Source organism: Microtus pennsylvanicus, chromosome 3, assembly GCF_037038515.1.
Source record: "Microtus pennsylvanicus isolate mMicPen1 chromosome 3, mMicPen1.hap1, whole genome shotgun sequence".
NCBI lineage: Eukaryota > Metazoa > Chordata > Mammalia > Rodentia > Cricetidae > Microtus > Microtus pennsylvanicus.
This window is the reverse complement of record NC_134581.1, coordinates 46,737,516-46,751,344: the sequence shown is the minus strand read 5'-3', so window position 1 is coordinate 46,751,344 and position 13,829 is coordinate 46,737,516. Positions and strand designations below refer to the sequence as shown.

Here is a 13,829-nt window from a genome sequence, read left to right as displayed (position 1 = left end):
GAATGACAGTTGAGGAACCATAAGCAGAAACAAGGTTCACCCTATTCACTACCACCCTCAGTATCTCACATTTCTTTGCATTTCACAGACCCACAACTCTCATTCTTGTGGTTACACAAGACTTGGATTCCAGGGACAAACTGCTTCTACCCATGCTGTCTTGGGATGTTTGGACCTCTTCACTTTGAACTTATTACAGGAAGTAATGGCTCTGATCATTTGGAGAATGTTGGGATAACAAAAGACACAGGAAAAAGTATACTCAGAACAGCCATTAACTCTGTACCCTTACCTAATTTGAACCTAAAAGGAAAAGAACAACAGGATGACCAAGGCTGAGATCCTCTGGGGTTTGTAGGTTGTGTCACTCCATTGTCACGGCCATGCAGCTCAATAAAGATGAAAGCCACATGTGTGCACGGGGTGTCTAGAAGTTGTGGCTTTGATGACAACTGTAATTACAGAGTCTTAAATCCAGTTCAGTAAATTTTGCAGAAATGAGGCAGATAGTTCAAGAAAGCACACACACACACACACACACACACACACACACACACACACACACACACACAGAGAGAGAGAGAGAGAGAGAGAGAGAGAGAGAGAGAGAGAGAGAGAGAGAGAGAGAGAGAGAACAGACCTTATTCTTCTGGGTCATTTCTCTGGGAGAATTTTCATCCCCCATCAAGCACAGACTTAGTTCATAGCTTCTCCATTCCTCATATTCATCATAGCCTAGTTTGAGCTTGAGGCTGTTTGACTCCAGGCTTACGAAGTAGACTTGGAAGCTGCCATGGCATACTTGCTGGTTGTGCCATATAACCCTCCCCCCAACAGTAAGGTCTATGTGTATGTAGTGTGTGGAAGTGTAGGGGAGTATGCTATAGCTATTTCCTGCTGTGGCCAGGCATCATTAAACACCTTCCTCAGCACTAACATGATAACATCTATTTCCAATGATGAGTTAACTGGTATTATCTACAAATGAAAAATGTGACTCTAAAATGCCTAATTCTCTACTTTATAGACTATTAAATCATGAAGTATAAACATAATAAATATCATAATGAAAAGGCTCTTCATATTGTGAGTAGATATTACCAAGCTTTAATTTTAAAATTCTTTATTTTATAATTTTATAACCTTTTATTTTTTAATATTAATTTCAATTATGTGTGTACCTATGTGTCTGTGGGTGGGTATGTGCATGTGAGTACATGTGCATGTGAATGCCAGAAAAGAGTTTTAGATCTTCTGGTACTGTAGTTATAGACAGTTGTGAGCTGCCTCAGATGTAAGTTCTGGGAACGGAACCCAGGTCCTCCACAAGAGCAAGAAGCACTCTTAACCACTGGCCCATCTCTCTAGCTCCAGTGTGTTTTTAAATCATCATACAAGTAATGAGTTTCATTATTATATTTTCATGCAAATGTATCATTTTATTTAATTCTTAGTCATACCCTCCCTATTCAGTTTTCAGCATTCTTAAATATCTATTAAAAATTATTTCTCCATTGTGGACCCACCAACTCACAGCTGTGCTGTACCTGTGGGTGAACATCTTGAATAAAATGCCCACAAGTCACTAGTGGTGCTCCTATTCATTGATCTAATAGTTGGAAGTGAAGGGGATGGGTTCGTGAAACACATTTTAAGACATTTCATCTCCAAACCTTCATCTCCCAGGTATGCTTTTCCTGTCCTACTTAGTAACTCCTTTCTTTGCCCCAAGTGCTGAGGGTACTCGGGTATTACTCAGTCTACTGCCAAAGTAAGGCAAGAATGTGATTAATGGCATGCAAACAGCCCATGAGCCCTGCTGCTACAACGTGGTCTGCTACTTTTCTGAGATTTATGTAAGATTTTGAGAGTAGCAGCACACTGGCATGTGGGATAGAAGAAGAAGGCTTAACGAAGCGCTTTAGTAGAAAAATAACTTTTTTAAAGCATAGAGAATTGCTTTAAGATGAAAAGACAAGTCTATATGAAGGTTAAGTCTACATGAGGACCAACCATATCACAGCTGTCATGTCTGCTAAACTTTTGAATGAGTTTCACCACGGCTAAGTAACCCTTGCCTTATTTCCCTGCTCACAGAATGACACAGGAATAGAGACAGAATGTGGCTAAACTCTGAAGCCCAGTGCTCCCTCTGAGTTCCTTATTGGTAAAAGGCAAGTCATGTTTGCCACAATTCTGATATGAAATCATTCTGACTAGTCTTAATGTCAACTTGACACAATCCAGAATCACCAGAGAGGAGGGACTCTCCATAGAAAATGCCTCTATAAGATCAGGCTATAGGCAAGCATGTAGGGCATGTCTTAATCCAGCTGTTGGTTCTGGGTTCTATCGGAAAGTAGGCTCAGCACATCATGATGAACAAGCCAGTAACTAGCACTCCCCCATGGTCTCCACATCAGCTCCTGCCTCCAGGTTTCTGCCCTCTTCGAGATCCTGCTATGGCTGCCCTCAGTAGACTTACTATATAGGTCAAATAAATCCTCTTTATCCCCCAAGCTGTTATTATAGTCATGGTATTTTATCACAGCCATAGAAGATGAAGCCAAAGACAACTGCGGTGCTTCTTATCAGCACCAAGGACAGCTCCCTCACCAGGCACCTAACAGTGAAGCCATGCAAGACAGACCTGTCCAGCTATGAACTAATGGGAGAAAGGTTATATTTTTGCAAACTTGTAAATTAACATAAGGTTACCGACTTAAAAACGCATTTTACCCAATTTGGAAGAAGACATATTTCCAGGGAATTTGACAACAGTGTTAAGTTGGAGATGTTTTGCAAATCTTTACAGTTAAGAAATAAATTGAGAATACATTTCTTAATATAAATTAAGAAATGTCCCAACAATAACAACAAAAATGTCTCACTGTCCGATGTGTAGTTGACTATTTCATATCAAACAGAAAAAAAAAAAGCGGGCTCTGCAAAGCATCATGAACCAAATGTGAGAGACGATCATTTTAATTTAAGGCTACTGAACTACTGGGTACATTTAAGACTTCTTGGGAGGTATTTCCCCTATTTTATTTCTGAATTTCCTATCGAGTTATTCTTTTGGGTAGAACCAAGAATGATTACATAGATTTTTTTTTCTAGGCAATTAAGCAATGCTCATCAATCAGATGCTGCGGACAGTTTTTCAGGGTTGTAATTGAGGTCATATAACCTTGCCTTCATTGATGAGTGCAAATCAAGAACCAGCATTCAGATAGGAAATATCTAATGACAATTTGGAGATAGTGAATTTAACAGATTCCAAAATACTGAGCAGTTTTTGATTACAGAAACAGCTCAGTTTATCTTACGATGTTTCACTGAGACCAGACCTGAAATCTGTGTTTTCTTCTTCCCATGTGACTGTAAGCTTCTGGGTTAGAACAGAGTACTTCATTCCCTGGAGACCAGAGGTACATTTCTCAGTCAGAAAGGTACAGAGATGCCCCTCTAACAACCTAAGGCTTATAGCAAGAAGAGGAAATTTGAATACCGTCCCTTTAACTTACTGGGGTCTACACTCTACAGATTGTGTGATCATGTTTTACACCCATGACTTCCTACTGTGGTCCATGATAGATCTGCCACATGTATTTCCTAAACCAGCTGCTGAATTCTCAGAACTGCTGCCACTCAAGACTATGAGAAGTGAAGGCTTTCAGCTCTAGTTTCCCCTAAGTAGTACACTCGTTATGAATTGCTTTTCGGGGAAAATGACGGATTTGGCATGACTACAATCTACTTTAAGGATATGTGTGAACCCAGCTGTGGGTTCTTAGACAGAGTGTTTTCCTTGGTGCTGACATCCAATCCGTACATGATAAATTACTTTCCAAAGGATCATCTCTATTAGCTCCCAAATGACATAGAATTGCCACCGCCACCCAACAATCCCTGATCACCGACAATGTATTACTAAACAGTATAGGGAATGCTTAACTTATCCAAAGTATTTGCCAATCAATTTCTGAGCACCAGAAATATTGAGCAGACTGTTATTAATTTTGAATAAAGTGATATTTTACAATGTAGCACTAAGGAGAAGTCTTGAGAATAATCTATGCCATTAAACCAATATATATGTATATACACACATACATACAGAGAGCTCAATGTCACATTACATGTAAGCTGCCAAATCTTATTTAAACATTTTTTTACTGTTTGTGCATGCCCACAGAGGTCAGAAAACAACTTGAAGGAGTCATTTCTCTCCTGTTACATGTGGGATCTGGGGATCCAACTTATAACAACAGGCTTAGCAACAAACACTGTTACCCACTGAGCCATATAAGCAATCCTTGGGTCTTATTTTATTAATAGTAACCTCCCCAGAAATACCTATTAATTTTATCTTTCTTTTAAAGCTCCTGGGGCAAATTTGTTAGCAGTTCACTGAGTTTGAATTCCTTATTAGTTCACAACATTTTTCATTAAATTTCAAATTATCTGAAAAATTTAAACACTGTATCTAGAATTTTATAATTCTAACAGGATTTGAAACTTGTTCCACATTTTGTGGAATTTCCTTTTTTTGCATTCTAAAAGGAAAAGTATACATTTTACTCTCATAGAAATAGATTTCAGATTCTGAACACAAACAACCAGCAAGGTGTATGCTGTAGGTAAAGGTGGAAATAGAGGCAAAACAACCAACCATTAGAGAACCTTAGGGTCAGCATGGCCAAGTGTCTGAGACACAAGGACTCTGAAATTCAGACACAAGAAAAATTTTTGAATGATGTGAACAAGTTTTGTTCCAGTAGCTTCTAGTCTTAGATCTTCCTGACTGGAATTCAAGCTCTGGTGAGGAATTCAGACCTCATTTTTCTCAACCTCTTCAGCTGCCTTTTTTTTTTAAAAAAAAATTCTTCCCAAATGTAAATACTAGAGGAAACTTCATGTATTCGTTATAAGGACCACTGCTTTCTATTTTAGGATAAGCAGGTTCTCTCAGAATTTCTCTCAGAAAAATAAAGCAGAGTACTGGGGGATTCCTGGATGTTTTTTTGTAACTGTGGCTCTTGATGGACACACAGGGAGATGTGTGCTGTGAAGCAGGAGCCATCGAGGGGAGGTGTGATGTGAAAGTAAACAGAACAGTAGTTAGACTACAGTTGACATCATCAGCTAGAGTCAGAGGTGGTGGGGCATTTAGGATGGAATCGTTAGGGAAACACTACTACTATAAAAATCAAACTGAAAATGAAATAGAGAGCAGAAGAGAATGAACACCATAGGGTTAGTGGGTCTCTAGGGTGACATGGTTCCGACCTAGACAAAACTAAGTAAGCACCCCTTATTACTCAGCCAGCTTCCACCCATCACACGGCTGTAAGTCGTTGGGGTTCAGCAGCTGCCTTCAGGAGATCATTGTTACTTTGTGCCTCCTGAAGTCGGGTGCTCCAAACAATGTGATCCGATCAGGATTGCTGTTCATAGCCTTCCTGTTTTCAAAGGCAGCTTACAGGATTGACTTTTCCCCATCAGCTGCTACTATACTGCCATTGGGATTTGCTGATTTCATATGAAAAGCATATAGAGACTTCTGTAAGGATCTCAGGGCCATAGATTTCCTCAACAGCAGGCTGTTCAAAACTATTCCAATTTGGCCTAACTGCAGCTTCTGAGGTCATGACTATCTTGGGACACAGTACAGCTTGAGGTTTACTACTGACTTCATTTCTTACCATCTCCTATTCTTTGTATCAGGGTTCTCCTTCCTTTACTGCCTATTCTTATTAATAACAGATAATAATACATAATGTAAATTAAATAGGAAATCAAACACATGTATGAGTAGACCATTCTATATAAAGATGTTTAAAGGCATGAAGAAAACTAAATTCTGGCTGGTATTCCTTGAACACTGGCTATTTATTTTAATTGTTTCTCATGAACACTCTGGGGAGCAATGATCTTTATGTTGGCAAAACAAACAAACGAATGACCAAATTTTCCATAGACTCTAAACTGAAGGGGTTTGCAATAAAGCACTACTATTTTTATGAAGACTACATGAATACATACAAGTTTGAACTTCAAGTCAAAACCATACAAAAACCTCATGATATAGTATTTGATTTGTTATAAATTAGACGAGTCAGTAGCATGAAATTTTACAGCATACCAGTATTTGGAATCTGTAATAATCTGTATAATTGAGGCAGGGATTGGGGGAAGAATGGAAGAAAATCAGTCTGGGAGGGCAAGCTGGGAAATGCTTGTAAAAGGGGTTTCTTGAAAAACTAAGTATTTTAGATTTACTTAATTTTTCTATTCTCTCTCTCTCACACACACAGAGAGAGAGAGAGAGAGAGAGAGAGAGGGAGGGAGGGAGGGAGGGAGGGAGGGAGGGAGGGAGGGAGGGAGGGAGGGAGGGGGAGGGAGGGAGAGAGAGAGAGAGAGAGAGAGAGAGAGAGAGAGAGTAGAGAGAGAGAGAGATAGTATGTTTTGTGTGTGGGTGAGCAACGTGTTTCTCTGTATTTGGAGGCCCCAAGGGAGCTGCCCAGAAACATCTTTCTTTACTCTTCCACATTAGTGAATGAGGCAAGATCTTTCCATAAGATCCAGACTTGGGTATCCCTTGTCTCCTCCTTGAAGTCTGTAATTACAGGTAAACTTCCACATTCACTCAGCATTTACCTAGGCTCTGTGGATCTGAACTCCCATTCCCATGACTTTGCACCAAGTACTTTAATCCCTGCGCCTTTTATCTAGCCTTTAAGATTTATTTTAAAGACACAGAGGCGTCCATGGAAACTTTTGAGGACAGTGATGTGTGTCATGACATTTTTTAGGACAATGAACTTGGCAGGCACACACAGAGCAGATGCTCAAAAGAGGTGTCATTGCAGACAGAAAGACTGGAAGATCGGAGCAGTGTTCTAAGAATAAAGTGATGAGGACATGGTCCAGGGTGGTGACGGCAAAAATGAAGCATAGCAGGGAAAGTACAAGTTGATGAGGATTCGTGAGCCACAAGGAGGAACAGAGTCCCGAGAACAAGGAACCCGGAGCCTGCAGAAAGGAGGAAACCGAGAAAAGGAATCATTGAGGAGAGGCAGCCACATCTCTTCACTTCTTAAGATACTGTCAGTAGAAAGAAGTGGGGTGGCCAATTGTGAAATTCCGGCCACCCAGTCTAGAAGAAGGGACAAGCAGGGAATGCTTGGACGATGTTCAAGATGAAATGGACACAGACAGAAATCAAATGTAGTGACTCTGAGTTGTGTGTAACTAAGCAGGATATTTGGCAGTTAGTACTTGTGCCGTTATAGTCATCAATTATCTTCCGAGGACATAGCAGCATGTTTCTGGATAACTAAGCACACTTTCCCATTTCTCAGGCTACTCTCCAAGAGCTGTATGTTAGTTTTTACATGTATAAAGTGATCGATGTATTTTGTGTCCTGCCATCGACCCCCTATAAAACTGATAGGAAATATGAATTCTCCTTAGATTTCAGGTGCTCTCCTAGCTAAGTTTGCCTCCTTAGCAACAAGACTTTGCAACGTGGTTTTTCTTATGTTCTATCATGGAGTGTGCACACCCAGAAGGAAGACTGTACAGAGTATACATTATTATATTTCAGTTTTAGAAGTCGTTTTCTATGAATGACTCTAAAAGCAACTAGCAAAGTGTCCTACTAATATTTCCTGCTTTTTATTTTCACAACCCATGGACTCACTATATAACTGAGACTGACTTTGAACTTCTGATCCTACCGACCCCACCACCCGAGTGCTGAGATCACAGCATGCACCAGTACATCAGCCTTACCATTCATTTGTTGGCCAAAAGACTCATTTCAGCATCGGCTGAAGATGTAGCAAATGTGCTCTGACTCACAGATCCAGAGTTTTCTCCCAAACCCAGCTGGCTCTCTGCATCCACAGCTTCTCTGTCAATAGTCTCAACTGACTACAGACCAAAAGCATTTCAACTTTTTGCCTGGAATGAGCAGGCACAATTGATTTCCTGTCATTGTTTCCAAAACAATCTTATGTGACCACAGTTCCTATGATATTTATATTCTAGCATGTCATATTATAAAACTACCTCTGATGACAATCTTGCGATGTATTTTGGTTATAGAAAATACAACAGCATTTTACATGAGGAGATTGCACACCTGTAGATTTTGGTGGAGCCAGCTGGGTCATTGAAACTCTCCTCCTCAGACACTAACCTCATGTGGTTTATTATATTATAATCCAATATTTTTGCCCAGTTGTTTGAAGGAAAATAATTTGATAAACTTTCAATGCAAACCTCAATAAAAGAATAGCATTTCCTTATTCTACCTAACCAGCATGTGCTAGTTACATATCTCCCGCCTATTAGGCAGCTCAAACCAGAGCCAAGAAACTTTATAGCTACCTGATCCTATGGTGTCCGCCTTACAGAACCTGCACAATGATGAGCTTATAAAACCCCCTGCTGTGGGCGAATGCTCTTTACACTGTAAAGATCTGTTACTTGTGTTGGTTTAATAATATGCTGATTGGCCAGTACCCAGGCAAGAAGTATATAGGTAGGAAGGCCAGACTAGCAAAATTCTGAGAAAAGGAAGAGCAGAATCAGAAGTTGTCAACCAGACACAGAGGAAGCAGGAAAAAACTTCCTTACTGAGAAAAGGTACCATATCATAGATAAGAATTATGGGTTAATTTGAGCTGGAAGAGCTAGCTAGTAATAAGCTTGAGCAGTAGGTCAAACAGTTTGTAACTAGTCATCTAAGAATATCCCACTTGAAACTGCTATGGGAGATTTCGTATTGATAAATAACACAATTTTCTTTTATTAGTTTTTTAAAGTATCTGCTAATTAACAATGGCAGGATTCAAAACACAACTGATCGTTGTGTCAACAGTGTTCCCCCATTGAAAACTGCCCTTGCTGACCACACCTAAGTTACCAGCTTTTCCTACATGTAAAACAATACAGCTGGGGCTGGAAACGGCCCAGCAGTTAAGAGCATTTACTGCTCTTGCAAAGGACTCAAGATCAGCTCCCAGGACCCACAGCAGCCTGATCAAAACCCACCTATAACTTCAGATCCAGGGATCTGATACCTTCTCTGGCCTGCCCTTGCTTTCATTTTGTACACAGCAGGACAAGCAAGTACTTGTATACATGTAAATAAAAAAAAAGAATAAATAAAATTTAACACCCACAGTCATCTCTGTCAATACTGGCCCCCACCGTGTGTGGGTGTGTGCCTGTGTGTGAGTATTGTGTGCTTGCATGTGTCTAGAAAAACTATTCCTAGAGAATATTGTTTCCTGGTATAAACAAGATAAACAAAATAGTTTCATGCAAATCACTTTTTCTCTATCAAAAAAAGACAGATTGCTTCCAGATTCTAGGATTCTCAATGCTAAGAAATAAATTGTGTTTTACCAGAAGAGGATAGGAGCCAGCAGAGACCGACTGTGGAACACAAGGTGAGTCTTCAGATTTCCCAGGGGGAAAGAAACCAGGTGAGAAGCCAACTCACATTGCACAGTTACCTTTGAACATAAAACACGCCATGATTTATTATATTGAATTGATCTTATAATCTGGGATTTATCCCTACAAAACAGTTTCTAACTCTATACGGGAACAGCAATATAAAACATGACCTGCATATAGTGTATAATGAGTTTTTGCTTGCTGAGCCTAACACATGCAACATAATTAAAATATGCAGGAGGCAGGAAGTATATATGTCTCTTGACTCACAGTCAGCTTTACAAGTAAAGGAGGGACGGCACTGGGTGTCCTCACGGTGCTTCTGTTTCCTTTGGGAAACTTCTACTCTAGAGGTTAGGAGACTTTCTCCTGTCTTCCTCACTATTTTTTATATAATAGCTTTTATTTTCTTTGTGTGTGGGAGGAGGGACTTGTGTATAACGTGGCATGTCCATAGGGGACAACTTATGGGAATCAGTTCTTTCCTTCCATCATGTGAGTTCCAGGGATCAAACACAAGTCTTCAGGCTTCCTGGCAAGCATGTGTACCTGCAGAGCCATCGTGACGGCTCTTCCTAACTCTTTTTTTTTTTAACAGTCCAGAAGCAGAACAAACACTGCTGTGCTATTTGTTATCTCTGTGGAGCTCCAGCACCAGGTATTCAGGCTTCTGCAGGCTCCAAAGCTACAGGCTGATGGGGCTATTAATAAACCCGCTTTTAAAAACAGCTGGAAAAGAATTAGAGCCTTTTCATCCAAACACAGCCAACTGGAGGTCCAGAAATGATTTATAACAGTAGCAAAAGATACCAATTCAAGCTGGTGAATTCACAATCAGCACTTGAGTGATAGTCTTGAGTGATAGTGTTACAGACAGACATGACCGAGTAAGTTGGTACTGGTGGCGGTTACAGTACAGTCAGACGACAGCAGCTTCCTCTCTGTAAAAGTGTATCCTAGAAATAAAATTAGCATCTTCTTAAAGTTCCCCAAATTCTCACTTCAAAAGCAAGGATCCCACACACCTATCATCACGTGGCAAGGCAATTTCAATGCTTTTGATAATTTTGGGAAAGTCCTTGTAGAGCAAACACTAAATACACACCAGAAGCAGAGGGTATTAAAACTAGAACACAAAATACAGGGAGCACCATGCCTCTGAGAACTCAGGGAGCTTGTGTGTACTACATTGGCTGAGGAGGAGGAACAAGATGAAGGTGCTAGAGCATCATGTGCTGGTGTTCAAAGACACTGGCTGTCCCTAAATGAGCAGAAACATCCAAGTGTTCTCTCCTCCACTGACCCCACCATCCATCACTCCTTGCCCCACACAAACATGCTTAGAGCAATTTGTCTTTGCAAGAGGAACCTCCACACTTGCTCCTGTCTGCAATGATCCATGGGCTTTTAAGCAACTCATTCTGTTTGGTATATAGTTCATTGTTAGATACTGGAAGAATAGCAACCCTAGAGAGTATTGTAGGGTATAGGAAGACACTGTTTGATGTGGTTAAGAAGAAACAATGAAAAGCGACTTCCGGAGGCCTACTTAACACATATGTCTTCTCTTCACCTGCCTCCTCACCAGCTTGTCCAGGTGTACAGGGGTAAACGCTTATGAGCAACGTTTCCAAATTTCTTTAATGAAAGCCCATCAACAAAGAACTACCGAGAAGACAAACTTTCATCTTCTTAGCCACCGTCAGGTCTAAGCCCATAATTCTACTGAAACGAGTCCCCACCAAATTCCATGTAGTTTGAAAGCAAATTAACTTTTTTAGTTTGGAAAGGCAGTTCTCATTTACCTATGAGATTCAAACAATCTTTATCCATTTTGACATCAGTTTATTAGTTTCAAAAATAGTTCTTTATAGGACGCTCTGCATGGTATTACATTTCTTCTGGGACAGCTCATCTACAGATGGGGAACCTGTGCCACACACATGTCAACATATAAGAAATGCGCTGTGCTTTTCACTCCCACAGATGAACACTTTGCCTGTTTTCCGTCTTTATTATCACAATGACTGCCTGTAGATATCCACCCTATTCTAGTATATTCTAGAAAAGCCACGAGCACCTCACAACAACTCATTACCTGGGAGTGGAGCCCAGCTCAGTAACCCAGACCACTGCCACTCAGCAAGGAGATCTTTGCATTTCACAAAAGCCGAACAATGATTTCCTTAACGGCAAAGGGTACCTAACGGATCATTTAAGTCCCACTTGACTCTGATGCACAGCAGCTGACAATCATAAAAAGTAGGAACAGCAATTCAAAGTCAACACCCTCAAGCTTCAGAAGAAAAGTCACATTCACAGAAGGACGCAGAAAATCTAGAAAACATTTTATATACCCATGATAAAACTTTTCATTCTTTTCCCCCCCTTCTCTCTGGAAAAGCTCATTTAAAGGCACATGCACACATACAATTTGCTGTCAGTTTCAGCCACTTCTTTTGAAAGTATTGAAGAGCGAAAAATGGCAAATTCTTTCCTTAGGAACATTTCGTTTATGAACTCCAAAACACTGAAGGTTTTTTTAAAACTCCTCTTTCTGCACATTTTCCACCCACCTCTTTCGTGTTGTTCTCTAAAACCCTGCCAGGAAAGAAGAATTTCAGCTTTGCCACATCGCCTAGGTGTGATTGGTGCTGGGTCTTTCTCCTTATTATACAAGTCTCTGATGACGTAATTGCAGAAGTTGGTTCTACTCATGCAGCTGGATCTCAGGATTTTTTTTTTAAGACTGCCTCATTCAGTGCCATAGAACAGTTGTAAAACAGAACCGAGCAGTCTCACCTCTTGATAGTAAATCCTTGGGATTATCACCCAAGGGAGCCTTGGGTAGGCAGAACCATCCCAAAGCTCAATTGGCCCCGACCTGACACTTTAGGTGACACCAGGCTTAGCTTTTAACCCTTTCCTAGTAGCTTTCAACTTTTCACCTCTATTTGAATTTCATTTTCACCCATCCCCAAACCTCAAGGTCCTAAAGGGAATCCCGACTTTTATCCCAACCTTGTTTGTTGCTATGCAGTAATTCCTCTGAAAGTTGACCGCGAAGTAAGCAAACAGTTATCATGCTGCATTCAAAATAAAGTAAGGCTTGAGAAGACCATGATCCCCGAATAATCATATCGATTATGAACCTAAAAGAGCGAGCCTTTACAGGGGCAACTTCCAGTTGAGAGAACCGCACGATCGTGATTCAAAGTGCAGAGAGAAAGAACCACGGAAATAAAGGCAGAGGCTAAATCTCATGCAGATGAGGCAGCTCAGCGGGAGGTAGAGAAAACATACCTGAGGGAGTCTCCTTTTTAAGATGCACAGGCCAGCTGGGTTGTTGGATGTGTTTTCGTTTCAGGAATCCCCCTTGCAATTGTCTTTCTAGGCTTTTTTCCTTCATTCAGCTACAGATAGTTGCAGAAGGCACAGGCAGCGTTCCTGCGCCCCGACTCAAGTGCAGCCGGGCATGCCTTTGCTCAGCAACCCGGCTTGCGCTGCTCTTATCAATTCTATCATGCTCCCTGGGCAGCCTCCAAAGCAATTTTACAACTTAGCTGCTGGCAGGAATCTGCCTTTCACTCTTCTCCTTGCCAGATTCCTTGGGCGGCTCATTTCTCAGCCCTTGCTCTAAGAAAGCAAAATGGGATCTCTCTCCTTGTTGTCCTGGCTCACCCACAATTGGCGGTGCAGAGTGGCGGCTGAGTGTGTGCTGGGAACTTCACATAGCGGCTGCAGCCCGGGCTTCTCTGATTGCAGCAGAGACCTGAGCTCCCAGCCTCCCCCGTTGGAGTCCAGGCTCCCTCTGCTGCGCCAGCTGCATAGAGCCGCTCGGTGAGAAGGCGCCTCAGTCCTGGTCCCTGGAGATGTTCTGCTGACAGGTGTGGTCATCACCACCTCACCCACACCTCACCAGCAGGGTCACAGCTTCCTGCCCAGGAAATGCATGGTTGAGGATGCCCCCCGCCCCCGCACCCCGTGTTCCCTGCATCCGGGGGGGGGGGGGCAACACTGGTGACCATTGTAGGGTCAAGTTGCTACTTGCCTTATAATTATTACATTAATCATTCTATTTAATTATTATTATTTCAGATACTGTTGGCTGTGCTTGGAATCATACAAAGTCCCTTGTCCTAGCTGGCAACAAGAGACCCTTAATAGGACCCTTGTTTAGAGAGAGGCAATATGCTGGCCTCTTCCCAGGGTTTTTTTGTTTGTTTGTTCTGTTTTGTTTTTATTTTCTTAAATAAGCGGTGCTGTCGATTTGAAGGCTGATCCCTCAATAATTAGAATTAGATACACATATCAAAGTAGGCAAGGGAGGAACATGATGGCTCCAAGGATTT

General features: G+C 41.3%; 1 protein-coding gene across 6 annotated transcripts in view; it reads right to left on the bottom strand.

The window, feature by feature from the left end:
• Unc13c (unc-13 homolog C) overlaps nt 1-13,368 on the bottom strand; it is a 453,039-nt gene extending 439,671 nt beyond the window's left edge. For 2 of the 6 annotated variants that reach the window (XM_075965260.1, XM_075965263.1), the window contains exon 1: nt 12,781-13,213. The gene's annotated coding sequence lies outside the window, so the exon portion shown is untranslated. Of the gene's footprint in view, nt 1-9,423; nt 9,534-12,780 lie in introns of all 6 variants that reach the window. The other 4 variants (XM_075965265.1, XM_075965262.1, XM_075965264.1 and 1 more) reach the window with 4 other exon arrangements.
• Between the last annotated feature and the right edge of the window lie 461 nt (nt 13,369-13,829).